This window comes from Cornus florida, unplaced genomic scaffold (genome assembly GCF_030987335.1).
Source record: "Cornus florida cultivar Cherokee Brave unplaced genomic scaffold, ASM3098733v1 CherokeeBrave_3.0.0_Hap2_Chr02, whole genome shotgun sequence".
Taxonomy (NCBI): domain Eukaryota; kingdom Viridiplantae; phylum Streptophyta; class Magnoliopsida; order Cornales; family Cornaceae; genus Cornus; species Cornus florida.
Genome location: NW_026775572.1, coordinates 57,573,727 through 57,600,041, shown reverse-complemented (window position 1 = coordinate 57,600,041; position 26,315 = coordinate 57,573,727).

The following is a 26,315-nucleotide window of genomic DNA, read 5'->3' as shown; positions in this document are numbered from 1 at the left end:
ATAAATGATACCCACAAATATTAAGCTCATTCTCACAAAAGAGGCACCAATATTGCAAATACGTATTGGGAGAGAACTACCTCAAGTATGCAATTTTTTAACCATTTCCAAGTAATCTCCCAAAATCTCAATATCAAGCAAGTAAGTATGGTCCTCCACACATCAAGAAAATGATCATGCAAATTAAAACAACACTAGAATCCTTTTTGAGAGGACCGACATCAAATATGTTGTTATCTAAGCCAACTAAATAAATGATCACATCCTTACCCTCAAACTAGCACACAAATCTAGTATCGATCATCAAGACAAAAAGTGGACCTTTTATTAAAGCTTTATTCACTAGGTGCGCTTATTCTTTTTGCTCATCATTTTTTTTTTTTTCTAATCCTAAGGATCAAAGATGGAAGCATAATGCAATGTGTTGATCTATTAATCTTTCTAGCGATCCATGAGGTCGAGCGTTAGGTCAATGACTCTCAAACCAGACGGCTTTAGGGCATTAGGTGTTTAAATACCTCTAAGGACTTATAAGCTCAAATCAACTAGGCTACAAATCAAAACAACCCCCATCTAATCATTTCCCACTTCTTATCTTTTGGGAGAAGTCCTCACTTTTTTTATTACTTTTGCAACTTTTCTCTCTCCTTTTTTTTTTTTTTTTTTTGGAATTCAATTATTAATCTAGAGTTTGGGCCCTCCACTTTTCGGTGCGAGAAATTCAGTGCTTGATAAGGCTAGAATCCCGGCTACTCAATGAAAAGGGTTTGTTATCCACCTTTATCAAGAATGAAAGCTTTTAATGCACTACTAACCCAATTGGGATATAACCAATTCAATAGTCAACAAAGCATGTATCCCACAAATGAATGCTAGTGTGCGCCTGTGCTAGTGTAGAATCCTAGAGTGAATCTTAAAATAATCATAAAATCAAGATGATATGGACCACACGTGTAAGCAAAATATCAATTTTTTGAAAAATTTACTCCTAAATGGCATCCACAAGGCATACAAGGAGTATTGGACTCTCAAGTCAAGCAATTCCTAAATTTTAAGCAATATAGTCCTTAAAAGATCAAAATCACAGCTAACATGGATCTCCAATCTCAATCATGCATTTAAAATTCAACTTTAAGTAGAATGCAACAAAGACACCTTACCTCCAAAGTTAAACCGCACATTGTCCTCAATATGCAATGAGAACAATGGAAAAGATGGAAGGAGTATACCGTGGTGGATAGATATGAAGCCTGGTAGTGACCCAATTCGAAAGACGTCTCTCCCAAACTTAGAATCAACAACCTACTTGAATGACCACACTAGCAAACTCACATCAAATATTGAATGGGATAAGAATAACCAAAGCATGCAATCACAAGATGAAAGAGATATGAGATTAAGCCCAATATGAAATATAAAAGTAATATGAATATACACAAGGGCACAATGGTAAAAAGGTTTTTTTAATTTTTTTCTTAAGAGCATCCTGATCGATCGAGCATAGATCGATCAAATCTTGATCGATCCAACTGGTGAAAACCTGTAAACATGTTCAATCGATGCACAGAGAGGTGATATTTCAGAGCTTCAAAATTTTTTCTAAGTATAGAACTTCGATCAATCCAAGAGAAACTGGATCGATCTAGGAGTTTCAGATCGATCGAAAAATAACTTTGCACGATACACAGAGAGCTGATTTATGCAGGAAATCGAACTTTCTCTTGGGACCAATGATTGAATCACTATATTTCTTCATAGATTGGATCTACCAAATGGGCAGCTTCCATATGTCTTTGAAAAACTTGTCCCTCAATGTAGGGTTTCAACCTTTGCTCATTCACTTTGAATGTGTTGTCATTCTTTAAACTTTGAATTTCAACCGCCCCATGCGGCGCAACAAAGATGATCTTATATGGACCTTCCCATTTGGTTCGCAACTTTCTGGGAAAGAGTTTTAACCTAGAGTTGAAAAGCCAAGCTTTTTGACCAGGCTCAAAAGATTTCTTCACAATGTGTTTGTCATGAAAAGCTTTAGTTCTCTTTTTGTAAAATTTGGCATTATCATAGGTATTGTGTCTCAACTCTTCCAACTCATTCAATTGGAGTAATCGGTTCTCTCCGGCTTTGTCAAGGTCAAGATTGAGCTTTTTAATTGCCCATATAGCTTTGTGTTCTAGCTCAACCGGAAGATGTTAAGGCTTTCCATAAACAAGTCTATAAGGAGACATGCCAATGGGAGTCTTATATGTCGTTCGGTAAGCCCACAAAGCGTCATTCAACTTACGTGACCAATCCTTCCGGGTTGTGTTAACCGTTTTTTCAAGAATATGTTTAATTTCTCGGTTTAACACTTCTACTTGCCCACTTGTTTGAGGATGGTAAGGAGTGGCTACTTTATGAGTAACGGAGTACTTAAGAAATAGTTTCCTTAAGAATTGATTGCAAAAATGCTTTCCTCCATCATTAATCATTGCTCTTAGCATACCAAAATGAGTAAAGATATTAGATTTAATAAACTGGACAACCATGGAGTGGTCATTGGTTTTAGTAGCACAAGCCTCCACCCACTTAGAAACATAATCAATGGTAAGCAACATGTATTGAAATCCATAAGACATAGGAAAAAGACCCATAAAATCAATGCCCCAAATATCAAAGATTTCAACAACAAGAATATTTGTCAAGGGCATCATGTCTCTTCTCGACACTGATTCCATTTTTTGACATCTCTCACACTCCTTGCAAAAGTTGTAGGCATCTCTATGGATGGTGGGCCAAAATAGTCCACTTTGAAACACCTTCAAATCGGTCTTCTTTACACTACAATGCATACCACATGTAAGGGTATGGCAAAACACAAGCACACTTGGAATTTCACTCTCTGGAATGTATCTTCTCATAATTTGATCTGGACAATATCGAAACAAGACAGGATCTTCCCAATAGTAATTACAGATGTTAGCAAAGAAATGTTTCTTTGCTTGCTTTGACCAATTGGTCGGAAGCTTGCCAATTGCAAGAAAACTTACGATGTCGACAAACCAAGGCATTTGTCTATTAGAAATTTGGAATAGTTGTTCATCTAGAAATAAATCATGAATTGGTGGGTTAGGGGAAGATTCTACCACTAATCTTGAAAGATGATCGGCAACCATATTTTCGATACCTTTCTTATCTTTGATTTTAAAATTAAATTCTTGAAGAAGCAAAATCCATCTTATCAAATGAGGCTTTGTTTCCTTGTTAGTCAAAAGGTGCCTCAAAGCAGCATGATCAGAATAGACAATGACTTTTGACCCTAGGAGATAGGACTGAAATTTATCAAGAGCATACACTACTCAAGTAATTCCTTCTCGGTAATGGAGTAATTCAATTGAGCTCCTGAGAGGGTCTTGCTTGCATAGTATACGGCCCATGGAAGTTTTCCTACCCTTTGCCCCAAAACTGCTCTCATGGCATAGTCAGAGGCATCACATATGATTTCAAATGGTAAGGACCAATTGGGAGGTTGCATAATAGGAGCAGATGACAATAAGTCGAGCAACTTATGAAAAGCATCAAGGCATGTTTGATCAAAGACAAATAGAGTTTCCTTGGCAAGAAGATTACGCAAGGGTCTAGCAATTTTGCTAAAGTCTTCAATGAAACGGCGATAGAAACCAGCATGACCTAAAAAGGAACGAACCTTTCTCACCGTAGAAGGTGGAGACAATTCGAAAATGAGCTCAACTTTCTATTTATCAATCTCAATTCCCCTTTTTGAGATGACATGAGCCAAAACAATACCTTCTTGAACTATAAAATGGCTCTTTTCCCAACTAAGAACAAGGTTTGTTTCACAACATCTTCTAAGCACCAAATTTAGATTTTTGAGGCATGCATCAAATGAAGACCCAAAGACCAAAAAATCATCCAGAAAGACCTCTAGATACTATTCCACTATGTCCAAGAAAATTGACATCATACACATTTGGAATGTTGCTAGAGCATTGCACAAACTAAATGGCATCCGTTTATATGCAAATATGCCAAAAAAACAAGTAAATGTGGTTTTCTCTTGGTCTAAAGGGTCAAGGGCTACTTGATTATAACCCGAATAGCCATCAAGAAAGCAATAATATTGTTGCCTAGCCAATCTCTCTAGAATTTGATCAATAAATGGCAAAGGAAAATGATCTTTTCTAGTGACGGCATTCAATTTACGGTAATCAATACATACACGCCATGAATTGGCGGTACGCTTAGAAATTGCCTCACCTTTCGAATTTTCAACCACCATAATCCTCGATTTCTTGGGAACTACTTGAGTTGGGCTCACCCATTTGCTATCAGAGATTGGATAAATGATACCGGCATCTAAGAGCTTAACAACTTCTTTCTTAACCACTTCTTTCATGTTTGGGTTTAATCTCCTTTTGGCATCTCTAAAAGGTTTTGTATCCTCTTCCATAAGAATGCGATGCATACAAATGGAAGGGTTAATTCCCTTTAGATCCAGCACACTCCATCTAATAGCTTCTTTATTTACTTTAAGCACATCCAAAAGAGAATTCTCTTGATCTTTTTCAAGATTTGAAAAGATGATGACTGGAAGAGTCTCTTTCGGGTCTAGAAAGACATACTTAAGATCGGGAGGAAGAGTTTTAAGCTCAAGAGTGGGTGGAGAAATCAAAGATGGGACCGATGGAGTGCTAGAGAGTGGAGGAGGAGGTTTTTTTGGAGCTTTCCAATGTGGAAAATCCAAACTTGCAATGGATTCCATTAAATCATTAACCTCACTCATTGATCCTTCATTATCAAATCCACAACTTTCATACATTTCAAGGAGACAAGATGCAAGAGGATCCTCGGCTAAAAAAGATGAATAATTATCCTCGGTTGGTTTTTTTGTAACCATGGAAGGAATGGACTTCTCCACAATCTCATCTAAGACATCTATAAGGCAACACTCGTCTTTATTAATAGGATGTCGACTTGCATTGAATACATTAAGCTTAACCATCATGTTACCAAAAGAAAGGTCCATAACTCCAGATCTACAATTGATAGTTACATTTGCGGTAGCAATAAATGGCCTTCCCAAGATGATTGGGATGCGATTGGTAGGATTAGTAACCGTTTCGGTATCAAGGACCACAAAATCAACTGGGAAATAAAACTTGTCAACCTTGATGAGAATGTCTTCAACCATGCCCTGTAACGTTTCTAATTTTTGGCATTTTTCATTTTTCCGGAGATACTGTCGCCGCAAGGGCATTTTCGTCTTTTCACGTCTTGCGTACAGGGATTGTAGTAGAGCCCAATTCCATTTGTGTATTTAAATTTAATGTGAAATGACCATTTTACCCTCAGATATTTTTGGGTCGGGTAAGGACCCGTTTAATGATCCGGATCTATGAGGAGCTGGGTCGTTACAAAATGGTATCAGAGCAATGGTTCGAAAACCTTAGGACAACGGGTAGAGGCCTATGTGGGATTGCATGGGAAGTTGTTTGTAATTGCATGTGAGATTATTTGTTACGTGTTTAGATATTTGAAGGAGCATGTTAAATCGTTCACTTGTCTATGTGTTACATACTAAAGTGTTTAAATGTTTGAACAACATGTCTACTTGTTTATTTGTTTACCTGTTTAATTGCCCACGTGTAAATTTGCTTGCGTGATCACATGCTTATATGTTATATATGTGTAGCACAGATTTAAATGATCCACGTGTAGGTGTTATGTTTTTAGTAGGTAATTATTTAGCATACGCACTTCTGTGTTGTATTAATTCTGTGGGTTATCACCTATGATTAGGGTGGGTATCAGCATTGTGAGCAAGGATGATGTGAATAGCACAATCTTCTGAGTCCGATTTGACCTGAATACGTTGTTCCATTGGGAGTCTTCTTCCTAGAGACTAATAACGGTGAAAGGGTTTGATCTTAGGTGTCTTCCTGAACGGAAGTCTTCATTTTCTTGCACGGGTGAGGGTTTGTGTTGTGCTTCTTCGGTGTAGCGAATGGACTCTTGGGATGGATTTTTATTTAGAAGTTCATTAATGTTTAAGATTGTAAATTTGTCTTTTAGATTACCGTTTTGGGAGTAAAAGTTGAGGTTGATCTTGCGTTGGCGACAGGATGAGTAGGTTGCACCTTTTGTTATGATTCCCAGTGAAGGAGGTAGAAACTAAGTGTGATGTTATTTGGTGACCATAGAGTATTGGTCATAGATTGTGTTGAGCCAGGACGAGGAGTGACCTCTTGGGCTTGGTGGCCTGTTCTATTTGATTTATTTGTTTTGTGGCCTTGTGGGTGGGTATGTGTGAGCGTGTGCAGGTGGCACCAGAAGGCTACCACGCTGAGCGAGCTACGAGCACACAACTCAAATGAAATCGATGTGGATATTCCATTGTGTTGGATAGTAATTGTACCGATTGGCTGGGTAATGATAGTGTCGGGGGTGTAACAGTTGTATACCCTTTTGTTTGGTTGGATGGATTAGTTGTAGGTATGACTTGAGTATCCAGTTAGATACCAACGTGAGACCATTGTTTTGTAGTCGTCGTCTATTATGGTTTATGTGATTGACCAATTAGTGTAGTGTTTGTTTTCCTCTTAGGGACTGTTTCTGTAGTGTGCCACGTATGATTCTTTTTCTTGTAGAAGGTTGTTGACTATAGTGTCAGGTATCATGAATGATGTGTGTTTTCATGTTGAGTTAGCGCCACTTCCGAAGGAGCGGTTGGTAGTGGAAACTTGTTATTTCCAAGGGATTAGAGTTTGTACAGTTATCTTTGGAGGGATGATCATGAGGTGTTGAAACTTGAGGTTCTTGTATTGAAAAGTAAGTCAGTTTAGGGGTGATCCTAGTATTCAGGAAGAAAGTGGTGATTGATTGCATTTTTGATGGTTCTAAGGAGACAGTTAGGTGTTGAGCATTTTAGATTCTTATGCTCATTTTGTTTGAGGATTTGTTGGCATGGCATTGAAGTGTGGATGATCCTTTCCGGTGGTAAATAGTGGTTGTTATGGGGAGTAGTGACCGTTATGCTTATTCTTTGTTTACAATGATATTATCTCGAGGATGTTTGGAAAAAAAATCTTTTAGTAGTGACTTGATGGTTTGATAGGATAATAGGTTTGAACGGTTATTGGAATGAATGACAGTGGAGGTGTTATGATGTCATAGTGTGATGTTTAGTGCTAATGAGCATGATGGTTTCAGGTATGATCCGAAGATGGACTAGGGATTGTAAGTCGTTTGTTGTGTGTTTTCAGATATGTGATGGGTTATGTGTTAGTTGAAAGAAATTGGGAATAGTTTAGTCTCTCGAGCTAGTGAGGGCGGTCTTACCAGGTAGACACTTTTTCTTTGGCGAGTCGTGGGTTGATGTGATGGCGTCATGAGTCTTGCTCCTTGTGTCCCTGTAACGTGAGTGTTGGTGCTCTTATTTGATTGGTTTTGGTAAGTATAGGTGTTGCGGGGTAGTGTATGCAAGGTTCCGATGTTGACTGTGTATGACGGTCCGTTTGTGGCGAGGTTGCCTAGAGTTGCGGACGTAGTTCTGTATGTGCTTCCTCGTTGGTCCTTCTCCTTGCATATAAGGAGTTCAATTCATCTTAAGTGAGATTGGGTGTCCATGGTTGGACAATTGATGAATAGCGTGTGATAGGTGGTCAGGTGCACATAAGCGTGAGTCGTTAGTCTCTTGCGAGAGCAGGGCTTATTGCCCTTTTTCTTTATTTTAGTCCTGCAAGGACGTCATTGTTGTGAGTCTTGTCTTTGTTTAGATGTTGTGCACGTCCGTGGTGGTCAGGCTTATGAGTGATTTGTTGTGCTGTTGGGGTTCATCGGTAGAGGTACTTATTGAATGGGTCGACTCACTCCTACAGATGGAGGTGGAGTCTTTAAGTTTTGTAGTGCTTGTTCTGAGAGTGGTTCCGACTGGTGGAATGACAGGCACGGGTTGTCAAGTAAGAGTTGTGTTTCCGATGTTTAGTACTATCGGTGATGGCTAAAGAATGTGTTGTGAATGGTAGTTTGAGGATGATTAGGCGATGTGGTTTGAGTTGTATATTTTGATGCTTTTATTGATGTCTGAATTGAGCAGTGACTTGAGGACCAATATGGGTATCATTTGAATGCTAAGTAGCTAGAGGGAGAATGTGTGATCTCATCAAGGAATAATAGGAATGATTGACTTTGGTCTTGAGGTTTTCAGCATGAAATGATCGTATTGAGTGTTTTGAAGAGGTCAGAATCGAATCGAATAAGGTTATGAAGTTGATTATGTGTTGTGGGTGTTATGAGGTGACTGAAAGGCTTTTAGGTTGATTGATGATTGTGGTATTGGCGATGTGTTACTTTGGTTTGTTAGGATTGTGTGATCGAGGAATGATTATCGTGTTACTTTTGGCATATTATTTTGTGACTATATGGTTATTGAGGTTATGTAGAGCGATAGATGGATTAGGGAGTGGATCTTATGGTTGTTTTGTGGACTGTATAGGGTTGAGTTTGAGGTTTAGACCTGAGGACAAGAACGATGTCGATGTCGAGATCGGATTGAGGATGAGGATGGCCTGGCCAACCATTTCTCCTGAGTCAATTCCTCTTTGACACGATGTCGGGTCAAAGGTCAATGATCGTTCTGACTTGTTAGTGATAGTAGGAGTATGGTACTGTGCGTTGTGTTGGTATGACAATGTGAACTTACATGATTTATCTTGGGTTACAAAAGGTGTTAGGAGGTATTGGGTGTTTGATAACAGGTTGGTGATACAATCATTGATTATCAAGAATCTCGTTTTGGGGATTTGTGTTCAGAATACAAGATTGCACATTTTATTATTTTGGTGACTCATGATTGCATAATTGTTGGGAGATTCATCATTTACTTATCTTGAGGTTGATCCATATGATAATTACCGGTTGACGTGATTGGAGGTCATTGTATGATCATGTAGTCGTATAGCCGTATATTGGATGGCAAGTGTTGATTTAAATGAGAGGTGTGAGTCTGAGTTTGAGTCAAATTGTGTGGTGGATAGGACTTCTTGTCTAGGACTTGTGTGTCCTTTAAAGGGTTGAATTGAGAAAGAATGTTGTCATGTTCGAGGGTCTTATGACCATTTTTCTTTCAAGCTTGATATAGCAGTGTATAAAAGACCGGCGTTAGTTTTAAGTCAAGTATTGAATTCAGCGGGTTTGTGTATAATGTTGTGAGTGGTGAGTACCCTTATAGGGTGGTGATTATTGGGTCTTCTGGCGGCAGAGTGTGATTGCCTGTTGGCAATGGCGTCAAAGGCAATATGGATGTTGAGTCCATTGTCTTGTTTGTGAAGAGTCTCTGGGGAAAAGGTATGTAATACCCCTAATTTTAAAAGGATAGTCTCGGTATTTATTTATTTATTTTTATTGTATTTTTTTTAATTGTTTAATTGATTATTTGACTAACTGTTTATGTGTTTAATTGAATTAAGTGTTACTTGATTAATTGGCTACTTATTTATGTGTTATTTGTATTTTGTCTAGGTATTATTTGTATTATTTTTTTAATTAGATTGTGTGCTTAAATGATGTATTTGATTAATTGTAATTGTAAATTAAATGATTAAATGTTTTATTTTATTTTATTTTATGGTTATGGGTAGTGGTAATGGGCTAACTAATTGGGTCTCATGGACTACTTGGATAGGAGGTTAGATGGGTATGAATAATTACCCATAGATAGTTCTATATGTATATATATAGATATATATGTATATACATATATATAAAAAGGAAAGTAATTTATTAATATTATAGTAACTTTAGTATTAATAAATAATCTGATGTATATATTTTATATATTTATATAATAAGGATACGTAACATGTTTTAAGTTACCTTTTTAATATTATAGTAACTTTAGTATAAATAAATAATCTGATGTATATATTTTATTTATTTAATAAGGATACAGATAGATTATATACGTAACATGTTTTAAGTTACCTTTTTAATATTATGGTAACTTTAGTATAAATAAATAATCTGATGTATATTTTTATTTATTTAATGAGGATACAGATAGATTATATACGTAACATGTTTTAAGTTACTTTTTTTAATATTATGGTAACTTTAGTATAAATAAATAATCTGATGTATATATTTTATTTATTTAATGAGGATATAGATAGATTATATACGTAACATGTTTTAAGTTACCTTTTAATATTATGGTAACTTTAGTATTAATAAATAATCTAATGTATATATTTTATTTAATTAATAAGGATATACATAGATTATATACGTAACATATTTTAAGTTACCTTTTTAATATTTTCATTTTTTTTTTCTTTATTAAGTTGACTTGGATTGGGAAAAGGAATAGGGTTATTATTTAGCCTATAAATACACAACTATAGGTTGAAAAAGGAGTGAAAATATATCACGTAATATATTCTAGAGAGAGAGAGTTAGAGAGAGAAGGAGAAAGAGGAAGGAAGGAGGAGAAAACCCTTTAGAGAGAAGATCAAGGAAGAAGAAGTTTAACTTTCAATCCGAAAGTTTAAGGCAAGTTCTTAATCTATCTCTTTCCCTTTGATTCGTGTTTCTATACATGCCTAGGAAATTTCAGGATTTATTAAACACATAAAATTAAATAATTATGCATATTTAATTGGATTAGAACATAGGTTTTATGAATTTGGTTCATATCTGTTCTTGTGTTATGAATTGATAAATGCATGATTTTGATTTGATTTTCGGTGTGAAATTTTACATGTTTGAATTATGTATATTTCATATCTGTGGAATGATGGAACGTAGAAACATGCCTAGGATTCCTGAACATTAAATAGGAACCATGTTTGGGTTTAAATAAATTTAAATAGACTCAATCATAATGATGCTTGCTATTTGAATGTTTTAAACAAACGAATGAATTTAATCTTTTAATATGTTTTAACAATTGAGATTAAATGTGTAGGATGAATTGGATATGGAGAATGCTTATTCGACGGTATAATAAAATATCATCATATGTATAAGATTCAGTTTATGTAAGACATATGATATAGGAAACTTAAATAAATAATAAGTCATTCCTATTTTGTGATAATTTGAAATCATATTATCATAGTTATTTCTGGATTGTTTGATGTATTTCCTTAATCGTTACATCAATTGTTGAATTATGTGATTTAATGCACCGGTATGGGACGGTGGCATTCTATGGACGGATTAACTTATCAGTTAAGTCCTACCTATTTTATATAAGGGAATGGATTAACTAAAATGTTAAGTCCTACTTATATTCAAGTCAGGTCAGTTGAACAAGTTGAATGACTTATGGAAGATTAATTTATTATATAAGGGAATGGATTAACTAAAATGTTAAGTCCTACTTATATTCAAGTCAGGTCAGCTGAACAAGTTGAATGACTTATGGAGGATTAATTTATACTGGATAGGATGGTTACTAGATTATATATATATAAGTATGGTGCCATGATATGAGCTTGAGTCTCAGGATCAGTGGTTAGGGTGCGTATATCGCCAGGGATGTGTAGCTAGATATAGTGTAGTTGTGTACCCTGGTAGGTCTAGGTACTCATGCCCACTATATGTGCGTTTTGCATGTTGCCTACTATTCAGGTTGAGACAACCCTATAGTCTAGTGAGGTTCCTTTAGTGTGTGTATATATATATACGGACTACTAGTTACTGTTGGATTGACTATGATGTATACGTGTATCGGATCTCTGCTTGGACTGTAGTAGAGTAGAACTTGTTTGTGGGCCTGACCCACCATTATTTTTCAGGTATTCGTCAGGAGTAGAGGTTGTTCGTGCTGAGCAGGGATCAGTCTTCTTCATTCTTCCGATGCTACATAGGAGTTCCTTTATGATTCAGTTTCCTGATTTAGACAGTTATTGCTGTCATTTGTTTAGTTTGGATTTTCTAGGGGTCCACACAGTATGGATTCCCGAGTTGTATTTTGGAGGATCAGTTGTATCAGAAGAGTTTATTAATTAATGGAAATATATTCTGAGGTTTATTATTAGATTATCATTTTAGTTTCTTGTCAGCATTTTATTTATTCTTCTTTATTCTTTTATACTCTGTGTTCATTTATTATCAATTTGTTTTGATATCCTCGGGTATTCGGGCGTGGGCCTGGCCAACCCACATTCGGAAATCCGGGGGTATCACAGTTGGTATCAAAGCACTCCAGGTTCAAGTGTCCTTAGGAGTGTCTTTCGTTATGTGACTTCCGCGTTGCGTCTCTTAAAACTTAGAGCCCATATTAGGATTCGTTGTACTTTATTTACGGTTTGTTAGGAGGAGCTGATGTCAATTATATTCTGTAGTCATAGAATGGTTGGCACTAGAAAAATGATGGGTTCAAGGCGAAAGTAATAAAGACCCAAAGGAGTAGAGGAGTATGTTATCAATTTCGTTGCTAGAAGGCAGAGTTAAGGATTGACGGTTTAGGTTCATTTGGCGTTACTTTAAAAGTATAAGCCAATGAAGGATTTAGGTGTACGTGATAGGTCACCGCATATCGGGACCAATACGACTTCAGTTGATCTCAAAAAGGAGACAAGCAAGGAGTAGGAGCCGAAGAAGATCCTAATGGAGGAGATTTATGTGTATCCAATAGAGAGGGTACTAAATCTTGAAGAGGGATGATTGCGCGAGGTAATCTAAATTGCTAGTAATATAGCGAATGTTATTAGTAGAATTGGGGTGATCAATTTACAAATAATTAAATCTTTCTTATCATCTCTAAAAGAGGTATATAAGAAGTATTGTTCAGGAGTTTGGGGATCGGATGTGTTCTTATCAGAACGAAATACATAATTTTTAAATCACATACAAAAAGGCATTGGTATTATGTTGTGACGTTCTAATTCGATTTATAAAGTCAAGTAAGACAGTTTACATTCTGCATATAAGGAGGATGAGGGTTAAGCCCTTGGTATTTGCTTAGGAAAACATTTGTGCTTTTAAGCGGTGATTTAAAGGATATGTTTCGAGGTTGAATGATTATTTACGAAACTATAAAAGGAAATTTTGAAACAATCTAGTAAGGTTGATTTCAAATGAGACTTTCTTTTCTAGAAAGAACGATGTCCTAAGTAGGAGTATATTTTGTTCTATTTTGTTTATCATCCGTGTTTTATTTTATTTTTTTGTTAATTACTCGGGATTTGGTATGTGGTTTAGTTGGGGACATAAATGTGTGATCAACCAATTATTGTTTTAATAACATGGAGTCATAGCGCTATTTACGCTAAATTTGTGAGCATACGGTCATAGGATTTAGTAGATACACATAAATCTAACCAATCTATTGGACCTGGACATGTGTCATTATGGTGTGTTTTGAGATGGGATAATTAAACCATCACTACGAGTCAAACAATCTAGAACGATTAATTTGATATACTTTACGTTAGGTATGGATTCGTATCATATTACAACGCCGTGATATTGGTGATTGTTAATGTTTCGGTATGCATGAGGTAGTGGTAAATAAAGATCACTAAAACGCCATGATGATATATCAGAGGTGCTGGATTTGCTGAACATCTTCTTGAAAATTTCAGAAGTTGTTACCAAGTCAGAAGGAGGATTTAGTACTGGATTAAGTACTTATTGGAATGACACCGAGTGAGGATAAGAGACTGAATAAATATTCATCAGTAAATTCTTAATCAAGAATTTATTCAAGAGGGTGTTTCATTGGGAGGATTTTGCCGGTGTTGCACATGGAGGAGGAAACTAAGTCTCTTCATTTTCATAAATAATATGGAATTATTTTTTAGTCACAATTTGCAACAATTAGTTGTTGCAAGGAAATTGATGACTTATGTAGAGGATGGGAAGATTTCATATTCTTTTGAAGTTAGATAAAGAAGTCGGATTGCCATTAACTTGTCTTAAAGAAGCAGGGTGTGTCAAAGACAAGATGGTGAGACCAAATACTTATATAAAGATAAGATACATGGTATGTATGGAAAGGTCGTAGTTTGTTGACTTTTGTTGAGTTAAAGTCATAGTTAATTATTGATAAATTGAATTACTGATTGATTTTTAATATCGGCAAGTTTATCACGGATCAGTGGTGGATAGATTTAGTTACAGAATTCGCTTTTGAAGATGCTCCAATTTGAACAATGGGTACAGACGAAAGCTGGTGGTACCGGACTAACGGTACTTTCTATAGACAAATTTGATGGAGGATGCAAGGATTGAGTTTCACAACTCTTAGTTCTTTATTCACCCTAGTAGAAACATGATGCTTCACAGTATGAAGCAGATGTTTGGAGGACAGGCAGGAAGAGGATTATAGTGTTTTTTCTCTAAGTCTAATATTTAATAAATAGTAGAGATGGACCATCAGAGATCACTGGATTCTTGCAGCTATTTTCTATACTGAAGTGGAAATGACAGAGCATTTTCACGGATTTAGTTGAGGGATTGCTGATTTGATGCAAGGGTCAGGATTCTAGATGGGATATTGGTTGACTAATAAAATTAAATCAGTTTCATTTTGTCTATTTTGATCGAGCTGGTAAGATATCAGTTCATACGAATATAACAGATCACGAGATGGCTTAGATGGATGCAAAGTGTGAATAATAACACTTGTTATTACCAAGGTAGTTCAGGAGGTCAGTTTTGAATATCGGAGCTGACCCTAGAGAAGGTGTTACCTTACTCAGATGGAGTTTAAGGTACTGGAGGAGGGGTTAGTAGTTTCTATAAATAGTGATATGACTGTCGGGCGACTGAGATGGAAATTTATAATTTTTCTTTGTACACCCAGACGGTTAGAAGGTACATCACGACATCAAATGTCAGTTTTAGTGAACAGGGATAGGGGCGTGTATATAATTGCCCTAAGTGTAAAACCTGCTACAAAGGTGGAAAGTTGATCATTAGATATCATAGGAATCTTTAGCCACTTCCTATAACAAATATGGAAGTTTAACTAAACAGGAGTGATAGTTGGTGGGAAGGATCGACATTGATTTGGAATTTCAATTTTTCATATGGAATCCGAGTGGTGGATTGAGAAAGATCGCTTGAGGACATAAATTTGAGTGATGCTTATTTTAGAACTTCATAGTAATTATATAGTTCAGTGATAGTGGTGTTATAGCATGTGGATGTCCATATTAGTGGATGCAAAGTGCTATTTCGAAGGAGCTTTATGAAGATTTTGGAGCAGCAGCTCTACTTCATATCTATAGACAGAGGAATTAATCGAGAGATTAAATTAGACCATAAAGGATATGTTTGAGGTGTATATCCTAAATTTTCATGGACAGTTGGAAGTGTTTACTTCACTTGTCGGAATTTTATCTGTGATATTGTTGGCACAAGGAGGTTAGTGTAACAACTTTGGAGGTTTTGTATCTTTCACAATGCATACCTCTCATTTGTTGGTTAGAAATAGAAGTATGGGTTGTACAATCAGACCTTGACTTCATTTAAAAATATGTCGGAGATAGATACTTCCCTTTATATTGAACTGCGCGCGGTTGGGAGGCAACCGTAGGATGTTGTAAATAGTTGAACTCGTATACTAGAGTTTTTCTATCAGGGAGTAGTTTGCTCGTTCTGTTTTCTATGTAGGAAGAAGGCGATTTTTGGAGAAAGGTAAATTTTACTTATTACATTGACTTTTAGAAGATTGTGTTTCGCAATTGAGGCAGTCACCTCTGAATTAGCGTTACCAAATTATTAGCTCTGGGTGCATAGGAGTTTGTGCGTATATTCTATGGCACTTAGAGGTATGTAGATCATTCCCTTGTCGACATGGGAGGATTACGTTGTTATTTGATACAACCTACGCATCGTATGATTATTGTGTTTCTTAAAATATAGGAACCCTGTCTACCACTTGGTATATTGGAGTTAAGTGGAGCCCTTATAGTGAGGTTGCGTCTACTTGGGAATAGGAAGATGTTTTTCGCTCACAGTTTTCAAGCATAATGGAAGGAAGTAAGGGCGAATTCCGAGGACGGAATTCCTTTTGTTAGGGGGAAAGAATGTAATACCCCTAATTTTAAAAGGATAGTCTCGGTATTTATTTATTTATTTTTATTGTATTTTTTTTAATTGTTTAATTGATTATTTGACTAACTGTTTATGTGTTTAATTGAATTAAGTGTTACTTGATTAATTGGCTACTTATTTATATGTTATTTGTATTTTGTCTATGTATTATTTGTATTATTTTTTTAATTAGATTGTGTGCTTAAATGATGTATTTGATTAATTGTAATTAATTGTAAATTAAATAATTAAATGTTTTATTTTATTTTATTTTATGGTTATGGGTAGTGGTAATGGGCTAACTAATTGGGTCTCATGGACTACTTGGATAGGAGGTTAGATGGGTATGAATAATTACCCATAGATAGTTCTATATGTATATATATAGATATATATGTATATACATATATATAAAAAGGAAAGTAATTTATTAATATTATAATAACTTTAGTATTAATAAATAATCTGATGTATATATTTTATATATTTATATAATAAGGATACGTAACATGTTTTAAGTTACCTTTTTAATATTATGGTAACTTTAGTATAAATAAATAATCTGATGTATATTTTTATTTATTTAATGAGGATACAGATAGATTATATACGTAACATGTTTTAAGTTACTTTTTTTAATATTATGGTAACTTCAGTATAAATAAATAATCTGATGTATATATTTTATTTATTTAATGAGGATATAGATAGATTATATACATAACATGTTTTAAGTTACCTTTTAATATTATGGTAACTTTAGTATTAATAAATAATCTAATGTATATATTTTATTTAATTAATAAGGATATACATAGATTATATACGTAACATATTTTAAGTTACCTTTTTAATATTTTCATTTTTTATTTTTCTTTATTAAGTTGGCTTGGATTGGGAAAAGGAATAGGGTTATTATTTAGCCTATAAATACACAACTATAGGTTGAAAAAGGAGTGAGAATATATCACGTAGTATATTCTAGAGAGAGAAGGAGAAAGAGGAAGGAAGGAGGAGAAAACCCTTTAGAGAGAAGATCAAGGAAGAAGAAGTTTAACTTTCAATTCGAAAGTTTAAGGCAAGTTCTTCTTCTATCTCTTTCCCTTTGATTCGTGTTTCTATAAATGCCTAGGAAATTTCAGGATTTATTAAACACATAAAATTAAATAATTATGCATGTTTAATTGGATTAGAACATAGGTTTTATGAATTTGGTTCATATCTATTCTTGTGTTATGAATTGATAAATGCATGATTTTGATTTGATTTCCGGTGTGAATTTTTACATGTTTGAATTATGTATATTTCATATCTGTGGAATAATGGAACGTAGAAACATGCCTAGGATTCCTGAACATTAAATAGGAACCAGGTTTGGGTTTAAATAAAAAAATAGACTCAATCATAATGATGCTTGCTATTTGAATGTTTTAAACAAACGAATGAATTTAATCTATTAATATGTTTTAACAATTAAGATTAAATGTGTAGGATGAATTGGATATGGAGAATGCTTATTCGACGGTATAATAAAATATCATCATATGTATAAGATTCAGTTTATGTAAGACATATGATATAGGAAACTTAAATAAATAATAAGTCATTCCTATTTTGTGATAACTTGAAATCATATTATCATAGTTATTTCTGGATTGTTTGATATATTTCCTTAATCGTTACATCAATTGTTAAATTGTGTGATTTAATGTACCGGGATGGGACGGTGGCATTCTAGGGACGGATTAACTTATCAGTTAAGTCCTACCTATTTTATATAAGGGAATGGATTAACTAAAATGTTAAGTCCTACTTATATTCAAGTCAGGTCAGCTGAACAAGTTGAATGACTTATGGAAGATTAATTTATTATATAAGGGAATGGATTAACTAAAATGTTAAGTCCTACTTATATTCAAGTCAGGTCAGCTGAACAATTTGAATGACTTATGGATGATTAATTTATACTGGATAGGATGGTTACTAGATTATATATATATATAAGTATGGTGCCATGATATGAGCTTGAGTCTCAGGATCAGTGGTTAGGGTGCGTATATCGCCAGGGATGTGTAGCTAGATATAGTGTAGTTGTGTACCCTGGTAGGTCTAGGTACTCATGCCCACTATATGTGCGTTTTGCATGTTGCCTACTATTCAGGTTGAGACAACCCTATAGTCTAGTGAGGTTCTTTTAGTGTGTGTATATATATATACGGACTACTAGTTACTGTTGGATTAACTAGGATGTATGCGTGTATCGGATCTCTGCTTGGACTGTAGTAGAGTAGAACTTGTTTGTGGGCCTGACCCACCATTATTTTTCAAGTGTTCGTCAGGAGTAGAGGTTGTTCGTGCTGAGCAGGGTTCAGTCTATTTCATTCTTCCGATGCTACATAGGAGTTCCTTTATGATTCAGTTTCCTGATTTAGACAGTTATTGCTGTCATTTGTTTAGTTTGGATTTTCTAGGGGTCCACACAGTATGGATTCCCAAGTTGTATTTTGGAGGATCAGTTGTATCAGAAGAGTTTATTAATTAATGGAAATATATTCTGAGGTTTATTATTAGATTATCATTTTAATTTCTTGTCAGTATTTTATTTATTCTTCTTCATTCTTTTGTACTCTGTGTTCATTTATTATCAATTTGTTTTGATATCCTCGGGTATTCGGGCGTGGGCCTGGCCAACCCAGATTCGGAAATTCGGGGGTATCACAAGGTATGTGGTTATACCTTTTTCTTTAAGGAGGGTGGATTTCGAGGACGAAATCTCTTTAAGGAGAGTAGATTGTAACGTTTCTAATTTTTGGCATTATTAATTTTTCCGGAGATACTGTCGCCACAAGGGCATTTTCGTTTTTTCACGTCTTACGTGCAGGGATTGTAGAAGAGCCCAATTCCATTTGTGTATTTAAATTTAACGTGAAATGACCATTTTACCCTCAGATGTTTTTGGGTCGGGTAAGGACCCGTTTAATGATCCGGATCTATGAGGAGCTGGGTCGTTACATGCCCCTAGGAGTTTTAATGGATCTATCAACTAATTGAAGCCCCACCGAGGTTAGCTTCAACTCATTCAAACCTAGTTGGACGTACATAAAGTAAGGAATCAAATTAACACTCGGTCCCAAATCAAGAAGAGCTCTACGAACTTCATGGTTTCCAATTACGCATGAGATGGTCGGAGCACCGGGATCTTTGAAATTAGGTGAAGTGTTATGTTAAATGATGGAGCTCACTTGCTCCATGAGGAACACTTTTTTAGGGCCTTGTCCCTTACTTTTTTTCTTTTATGAGCAAAGATCATTCAAAAATTTTGCATAAGGCAGATTTTACTAATTGCATCCAAGAGAGGAAGATTTATGTTAACTTATTTAAAGACCTCCATCATGTCATGGTTTTTTCCTTCTTGCCTTCCGAAAGGTGAAGTCTCTTTCAAAGCATAAGGAAATGGAGCTTTTGGCTCATAAGACCTTGCAACTTGAGGGGATGATGAAGAGGGTTGTGAACTCTTAATGGTAACATTTTCATCCAAGGAAGCAGGAGTAGGAGTAGGAGTAGGATTGGAAATGGGACGGGTGTCAATTTTGGGTTGCACTGGTTCACTACATTCACTTGGTTGTTCAACCCTATTGTCAACTTGCCTACCACTTCTTAAAGTGGTAATTGATTGCACTTGCTCTTGGGAAGGGCACCCCGATGTAGAGTTTGCTTCCACAAAATGTTAGGCTTTTGGGTTCCTTTCGGGTTGGTTAAGCAATTTACCTATTTCTCTCACATTCAATGCATTAGCTATCATTCCTATTTTAGATTTGAGCTTTGATATCGATTGAGAATGAGAATGCAACAAATTTGTGTTCGTTTCCAAACTACCTAAAGCCGTTGATACCTTATCTTTAAATGTAGAATTGCTAGAAAGTGCATTAAGGTGATTAGAGCTACTTTGAGAATTATAAGCTTGAGGATGAGATAAATGATTCATTCTTTGATGATAAGAAGAAGAAGGTGAAACAAACCCTTTTGAACTTCTATTTCTTTGATGAGGAGGAATATATCGGTTTTGAAAATTTTTAGCCTGAAAAGGATTTGAATATTCACTCCACACCGGAACATAAGCATTCGAAAGAGGTTGAGTAAATGCGGAATTGACTTGTTCATAGTGTTCATCAAGCACATGTCCATGGGGACAATTGGAAGTAGTATGCAATACACTTGAACAAGTCATGCATGGCTCACAAGAATGATGAATATGATGATTAAGAAGAGGAGATGATTGATTTACCGCTTTTTGACTCAATAAAAATTGATCAAGTTTTTGAGTGAGAGTTTTGACCTCAGCGACAATCTCCATTAGACTCTCAATTTGACATACTTTCACATTTCTTTTTGTTATTAGAATCATGACTCAACCGAGAAGTGTGAGACTTATGCAATGAATTTTCACTCATTTTCTCAAAAAGGTGCCAAACATCATCCTCATGTTTTTCGAAATATGAACCTCCACATGATGTATCAACAATATCCTTATGAATGTCGGATAAACTTTCATAGAAATATTGAACCACTTGCCATTTAGGAATGCCATAGTGTGGACACTTCCTAAGCAAGTCATTCAATCTTTCCCAAGCCTCATGTAAAAGTTCTTCCCTGTGAGAAAATTCATGAATAGAAGTTCGCATAACATTGGTCAAACTCACGGGGTAAAATTTCTTTAAAAATTCATTTTGCATTTGTACCCAAGAAGTTATAGAATTTGCCCCTAAGTTGTTGAACCAATGTTTAGCCTTATTTTTAAGAGTGAAAAGGAAGAGAAGCAACCTAAGAACTTCTTCCGGGACATTCATGTACTTCACGGTGGAGCATATTTTAAGATATTCATCAAGATGTTTATATGGTTCCTCACCATCTAAGCCATAAAAAAGTGGACACATTTGAATAGTCTCGGGCTTAATCTTATATTGATCGGCTCAAAAATTAGGAAGCATGATACAAGTTGGTGCATGGTATTGATGAAGGTTGTAATGATCACGAAAGAATCATTTGAGGAATTGGAGTTTGAACTCCGGGAGGAAATTGGTTGAAAGGAGGATGTTCCACGAAATTCGGGTCTAAATAACCAAAATGACCCTCTAAATTTTCCATTAGAATGATGAAAGGTTGATTATGACCACACAAAAATCAAGCATCACAAAATCAACAAAGCAAACACTTCGCCCCCGTAATAAATCAATCAACAAATCTCCACATACGATGATCCCATACTCCCATGCTTGAACAATATGCAAAGAAAAGTAAATTGCCTCCACGCGGGCTCACGATCTATCAAAGAATGTAAGAACTTGCCATCATGCGGACCAACGATTTAACTAGAGCTTGAGTTAGAAAGATCTCACAAAGGGTCCTTAAGCACTTCAATTTAGTTTTGAATCTTCAAGACTTGCTATGCTTTGCAAATTTTTAGATTTTAGTCCTTTTTTACTTAGCTTAACTCCTTGCTTTCAATTCTCCCTTGCTTGACTTCCTTACTCAATTCACCTAGCCAATCAAGAACAAATACAATAAGTAACAAAAATAAAGTAAAGTAAAAACACGATCAAAAAAGTACTAATTCCTATTTGTTTCCAAAGAAATACGGCGTTGCCAATTCAAATCCCCGGCAACGGCGCCAAAAACTTGGTCCGCGTCGTCGCAACACTCCAAATTTGTGCAAAATAGTGTGGCCAAGTTTTAAATTTGTAAAAAGTCACTACTAACTCTAACTACTAAATATAGCTAGGGTGAGTAGGAATCGTCCTAAGGGATTGTGGGCGTATTTGCAATGGAAACAATAAATAGGGTTAGTAGGTCAAATGATCAAAAGATTGTTTGTTTGGTTGATTAAACTACTAGCTAAAACTAAGCAAGTTCAATGTAAAACAAATAATAATAAATAAATAATAGAGGGAACAAGAGAGAGAGGTCTTGGAACTTAGAGGTCACCACTAAACATCACCTTTCTAGACACTTAATGTATAATTAATGAGGGGAAACATGTGTTGCAACAATAGTGTGTGTGATTGATTGTTTCAACAAGCATGAATGACCAATTAAGTGTATATTGTCTAAGCAACCTAGTGAATAACATAATATATCAAACTAAGCCATTATTCCTTCCTTTAAGCTCACAATCTAAACACATCACATGGTTAGAAAAATATACTACTTGCATTCATAAGCATGGAATATCAAACAACAAGCATGTATTGTCCTCCCATCTAAAAAACTAAGGCAACTACACTACAACTAAGTTAGGAACATGAAAATTAAACTAATTAAATTAAGGGAGAGGCACAATCCATCAAGAAATGAGCATGAACCATCAAATATACCACAACAGTATTCTATTAAGCACTATGCCTTGACAATCTTTAGATCCATAGCATCAACATACATAGACATGCATCAACAACACAAAAACTAGAGATAAACACATGAACATCTATTCTAGCATATATAGAAATATGGATAGAATGAAATGATCAATAGGAAGTATTAAACCACACAAATCATTGTATAAACAATATTGATATATAAATCAAGTGTCAAGACAAGAATCACGATACAAATCCCCTCAAAATGCAAAACATCAAGGTCTAGAAGGCATGCTTAGGGAAAAATCTAGCCCTAAGAAGATGTTTAGCCACTCATTGATGTGGTCCTTCAACTCTCAAGGGCTATCTGCATAGTAGGAATGATCTTCTTCTTGATGGAAACCCTAGATGAATGAAAGAACTCCCAAATTGGTGTGTCTCTAGTCTCTAGCCTCCCCTCTCTTTTCTTAATCTCTAAGTATGTATATGTATGTGAAATGTATTGTTGCTCTTAAAATGGCTCCAAATCCTTAAATAGGTATCTCAAGTGTCACACCCAATGGTCTGGACTCATGCACTAGGGCCCCTTCAATGATTACACCATGAACCATCTTTTAATGAGCTGGACTCTATTTTATTTCGCATTTGAGAGGGTTCAATCGATCAAACTGTGGTGAGATAGATCCAACTTAGGTGAGATCCATCGAATTTTGACGAGATCGATCCTTCCATGGCAGCACCTTTTTGAATAAAGATGAATCTCTGAGATATTTTGGGAAAATGACAAAAGTGGTAGATGGAGTGGTAGGTGGGGATAAGATCAAAGGATTTCGATCAATCTGAGGAAAGTTGGATAGATCGAAGATGGTGAAATCTTTTGGATAAGGACAAAGGGTTGGATCTATCTTGAAATGGCTAGATCGATCAGCTCCAAATCGATCGAAGAATTGTTGAGATCGATCGAAGATACTGTTTTTCCACCACTTTGCTTCCACTATGCTCCTTTCTTTCATTCAGCTCAAGATTGCTTCTTTTATGCTCTAATTGGGCTAAATTGACTTATTTTAGGGATAAGTGCCTAAAAATGGAAATAACATGAAATTAGTTTAAGGCGAAAAAATAAGATAGATAAAGGTCCTAGAATACCTAAGCTTAAGGGGTTTAAATGCGCACTTTTCAGCGCTCATCATAGATGTGTAAAAGGATTGTGTAAAATACACAACCCTTTTACATATTGGTAATGTGGCAGTGTATCTTAACAGACTGCTGGAGATGCTCTTAGGCCACATCAGCAAAGATAATCTATTGATGCTGACATGGACCAATAAGAGCATGCCACGTCTAAAATAAAAGTCAATAAAAAAATGTTGTAACTAACCATGGTTAGATCTTACATCCCATCCCACTGCCACATTCTTGCTCCTACCACCGCCCCAACCATGTCCAAAACCTCTCTACCACACAACCTCAACTTCTCATCACCACCACACTGACTATGGCTACCACCTCTACCATCACCACCTGGGCCGCCGCCACCACTCCCAACCAATATGTATAGGTTGGGAAGATGGGTAAAAGGTGAGATAAAACGAGAGCACCACTGTCAGCATCAAAATGGCATCGTCTTCGTTGGCGGAGTAAGAGCATCGTCGTCGATCATTGCACCTCTCGCCGCCTCCATCTTTTTCATCTTTCCATTTGATTTCAATTTTATATAATTAATTTGATTTTTGCAACAAAATCAGGACATAGATTCAAATTAGGGGAAACCACATTGCCGACGCTGCTTAATTTTGGAACAATTTGAGGCTTAATTTGGATTCAATGGTGCACTCAGGCAACGAGGAGGAGGAGAAGGTAGCCGGAATTGTAGATTTGAATCAGAGAAGCTTGCAGTGCATCGGTTTCGTTTCGAAACTTTTCAAGCAAGTTCTTACTCTAACTCTCCTCTTAGAACCCATAAGTTCTATACCTTGGGTATCATAATCTTAGAACTGGATCTGTATGTAAATCACATAGACTTAGGTTAATAGTATGAAACCGAGTTTCTTGTTTGTATATACATATATGTATGGGTGTTTATATATATATGTGTGTGTGTGTGTGTGTGTGTGTGTGTGTGTGTGTGTGTGTGTATAAGATTGGTTGATTTTGAAATTTAAATTGTCGGATCTGTGATTTTGATGGCCTAAAACATGTATATAGGTTAGTATTAATGTATGAAAAATTATTTGGGAGTTAGACACATGATATAGGACCTGAACGACTGATTAAAGACTAAAAAACGGACCTGCCGAGTTGGTTCAGGAACTAGCGCTCGAGCGCTGTTGGTTAGGGCTCGAGTGCTGGGGACCTATTTCACCTTAAAAGTGTTCTGAAAGGGCGAGGTGATTTGTGAAGTTCTCGTAAGTGTTCTAAAACGCCGAGATCAGTATTAACGGGATTGGACTTAAAACTCCTATGTTTCGAGATTTAATGGGAAGAATAACCATATTTATGTTTGTAAATTGTGGTACGTGTATTAAATATATGTTAATGGAATATTAAGTGGTTATGTAACAACCCAAAAAGATACCAAAATAATAATAATAAAATATATAAAATTTCGGCATAACCTCCGCATAAAAAGTCCCTCTACAACCTGTTGAAATACAAAAAAAAAAAAAAAATGCAATAGCCTCATTGGGCCTTAAAAATAACCTATCATGTCCCAACGCATAATACATTTATTATATCACATTCCCAAAATGATTGCATATGTATCAAAAATCCCCTTCCACCATTTTATCCAAACAAGAAACACACCTCAGTTACATTAAGTTACAGTCCATAAAATGTAACTAGAATTTAAAAGTCCATAGCTTACAACATTGTACCAATTAAATTAAAGTTTCTCAAAATAGTTAAGATTACATTTACAAAATAATAGAGTTCTAATACAAAAGATAGCAAAATAAAATGAGTCTCCAAGCTCGTCTAATTCTGTGGTGGATCGTCATCCGTCACCTATTTTTCGTGTCCTGAAAAATGTTAACAATAATGGGGTGAGCATAAGCTCAGTAGGAAGTGTCTAAGACACACTCCTTATGACCCCGTGAATCCACATAAGGAAGAGGTAAAAAGAAACGAGGTCATACCAAGGGAAATACATATTCTCAACCACAACAACAAATATGTAGCAAATGTCAACCAATCACAAATTTCCCACAATGTCATGAAGTGCAATGTTATGCAAATGTCGCTCCCCATTTCCAAAACATTTCCGTTTCAACTTCTAAACCGTTAATGTATATGAATTCAAATAACACATGGAACACATTTATCATTTTAATTACTCATACTTACAACAAACACAAACTAGCTAATCAAAATTAGCATACTTAGGACAAATTTAAGGGAAAAATTCACAAAAGACCCAAGAAGTTGTAGATTAGAACATCCCTACCTCAAATTTGAGAAAAAGCCCCAATTTGAGCCCAAGAACCCTAGAATTTCGAAATCCTTAGAGTGCACCAAAACTGAAATTGCTAGTACTCACACGTAGATCTCACGCGTGCTCTTCGATTTGTCGCAAACGGCTCCCAAAAACTCCAAGTGGTTGAAGACCTTCTGCCGAATGGTAATGGCTTTAGCCATTACCTATGTTATAATACATGTGGGCCCACCACTTTGTTTCTTTTTCTTTTATAATTATTTTTAATATTATAAATCTATATATATAATAAAGTATAACATTACATTCTCCCCAACTTTAAAAGATTTCGTCCCCGAAATCAAACTATACATAAAGGAGAAAATAACTCTGGAAACTTGGAGCGAACCTCCTGTTCGAGCTCCCAAGTAGCCTCCTCAACTCCGTAATGCTTCCAAAGAACCTTTACCAACGGTATCGTCTTTTTCCTCCACCTTCTGCTA